The sequence below is a fragment of the Tursiops truncatus genome, chromosome 12, assembly GCF_011762595.2.
Source record: "Tursiops truncatus isolate mTurTru1 chromosome 12, mTurTru1.mat.Y, whole genome shotgun sequence".
Taxonomy (NCBI): Eukaryota; Metazoa; Chordata; class Mammalia; order Artiodactyla; family Delphinidae; genus Tursiops; species Tursiops truncatus.
This window is the reverse complement of record NC_047045.1, coordinates 59283007-59286184: the sequence shown is the minus strand read 5'-3', so window position 1 is coordinate 59286184 and position 3178 is coordinate 59283007.

Genomic DNA, 3178 nt, shown 5'->3' with positions numbered 1-3178 from the left:
CATGTGGTTATGAAATATATGACGAAATTGGAGATGTATTTTAATCGCGCGTGTGTGTGTGCGTGTGTGTGTGTGCATGTGTGTGTGCGTGTGTGTTGCAGGGGCAGAAGTCTAGAGGGTGATGTCAGGACATAGAGGAAATAAGACTTCAGAAGTGAGCTGAAAGAGTGGGATCCAAAGAGTGATTGTGTGTCAAGCAATCTGAGGAAATATAAGACAGGAGGAGATAAAAATATTTACATTACACAGTTAATGATTCAAAATGTCGTACCTAAACATTCATTTGGTTGACTGAATTTGCTTCCTAGTAAATTAATTTGATGAGTTGAAACAGCTCTGCTTTGGAGCATCACATAATGAAATGCATTGGCCTTTCACCCTCTCTCTGCTCTAGTCCTGCTCAGAATGGCACATCTCCATTTGTTTCTTTAGAGCCTGGATGCATTATTTCTTTACGGTGGTTTAAACTTTGTGTCTTGGCTCCACTAAGAGTATCTTGATGCAGTTCTCTCTTATATAAATACTCTTGCCCCCAATTTTTGCTTTGTTTTAGTTACTCTCCATGTTCCGATAATTCTTACCACATGGAGCAAAACATTTCAACACTATTTATTCAGAATGGAGGCCCTCATTTTGTTCTTTCTTTTGTTACAGCTCAAAATAAGAAAGTGACAATATTTCAAAAATGGTTTTATATTAAAGAAAAATGTGTGCTGTATCCAGCTCAAAAGAGGAAATCTTGTCAGGTTTTTGACTAACTGTAATTTGATTCTTCTTCTAATGCTCCCTGAGTTACTTAAATCACTAAAATGCAAGCTCCATGAGGGAATGGATTTTTTTTTTAAAATGGGGCTTTTTCAGCAATATCTCCAGCATCTAGAAGTATAGGCACACAATAGGTTCTCAAAAGTATAATGAATAAATGAATAAAATAACATCCTGGAATGCAATCTAAATAAAAAATTCACAAATTTCAAATAAAAAAAATATTTAAAGGGATTAATCCCAACAAACTAAGGACATATTCTTTCATAGGGTTGTGTAACCATGATGATTTCTTAGAAAGGTTTTGTTTCACAATACATGTGAAAACTTTATGTGTGCTTGTTTAGACGTTCTCATGAACTCCAGCTGCTCTGATAATTTTTAATCATTGGTAAAAATCCAGAAACTTGTAAATTCTAGTGGCTATTGACAAAAGGCTGAGTAAAAAAAAGCAAACTTCTCCATTAGAGAATGTGTGCTGTGAACATTTCTTTCTATTAAATATTTGAGTAGCATTTCTTAATTTTAAAATGTTCCTTCCATAAAAATCACAATATTCTTTTATTTTTTTTTATTTATTATTATTTTTTTTGCGGTCCGCGGGCCTCTCACTGTTGTGGCCTCTCCCGTTGCAGAACACAGGCTCCGGACGCACAGGCTCAGCGGCCATGGCTCACGGGCCCAGCCGCTCCGTGGCATGTTAGGTTCTTTTTGTTTTTTAAATCACAATATTCTTAAACTTTCTGATTTGTCTGGTGCTCCCCAACCTAAAATTTCTCCTATAGATGGAAATCTTTCTTCTAACCAAAACTTCATAGAAGACTCTTCACAAGTCTGATGTCATATATCATACATACCTTAAATTTTGTCTTCATCTTTAACTTTCCTTTTCAGGCCGGGTCTTTAAATAAACTCAACTCCTACAATCATCTCTTTGCACCAGCTCATGTTAGCTGGGCAGAGCTGTCTTGCATCATCCAGTTAAGTTTCTGTTTTCTGTTGGAACATTCCAAGCTTCTGCTCTCCTGGTTTAGAAGCTCTGTTGTGAAATACCGCCAACTAGCCAAGTCGGGGAAATGGCTCTAATTGATGGAGAGTCACCTTAAAATGGGTGATCCAACAGAGGTGGTGGTCATGTGGGCTGAAGCCATGAGACTGAGGCTGGCAGGACTCTGGTATGCCCCTTGTCACCCTTGTCCTTTTTTACACATTTCTCACTCTTCTGACTCACTCAGTGGGATTCGGTCTGTTGCTTTTTCTAATCTCTCTTTTTGCATTGTTGGCCACCAAAGAAACATACAGCATTCACACCACCTTAGACAAACACTTTTCAGGTAATTCCTTCATATAAAAGGTAATTCAGAATTGACAATAAATATGCTTTAAGAAGTGGCTACCGTATAGTTTAACAGTTTGCCTAACTTTGCCCCCCTCAGATAACATGCATTTTATCACATGGTGTTTGCTGTTGTTCACAGTGAATCAAATTAAAATTAATGTTCTTTACTTGGGAGTACTTATTATTTCCTTGGGGGAATATATTGTTACAGGAATATATGCAAGACTGAATTAAAACATCATTTTTAAATAGGAATGGGGACTTCCCTGGTGGTCCAGTGGTTAAGACTTTGCCTTCCAATGCAGGGGGTGCGGGTTCGATCCCTGGTCCGGGAGTTAAGATCCCACATGCCTCACGGCCAAAAAACCAAAACATAAAACAGAAGCAGTATTGTGACAAATTCAATAAAAACTTTAAAAATGGTCCACATCAAAAAAAAAATCTTAAAAAAAAAAATAAAAGAGGAAGAGGAAGGAAAAATAGAGCAGGAGATGGTCTGTCTGGATGATATTTGGCCTCTTCTCTGTAGGAGGTGGATCAAATTGATCCCACAGGTCAGGTCAAACCCCTTTCCGGGAATATTTAGGCCTCCTAAATATTCTTCACACAAAAAAACCTACCTTACAAAGGTATGTTTTAAAAAATATTTTCAAATCAAAACATTGGTTATGCTAGTCAAAAAAGATTTTTAACAATATTGGAGATATAGAAATGACACTTTGATTTCTCTGGTTTATATCCCAAATCATGATTTCTTAAAAACTCCCTTAGGTTTTTTTCCCCTGACTTAACAGTCCTGCAGTATAAGTAGCAATAATAAAACATTATTTGTCAGTTCTTCTTTAAAAAGAAAATAAATTTTCTTTTTAAAATTAGATTTTCAAACTATTTTACACCCACTAACTGGTTAATGTTTGTATCATGGTCTAAATTACCTAAAAGCCTTCACTCCCTAATGTCACTAGGGGTCATAGAATTAACCTACAATTTGAAAAACAAAATGTGATCATGGCAATTTTCTCTATAACTTTTTGCTGCTGTGAATTCTAAACACTGATTATATACTTGAGGAAG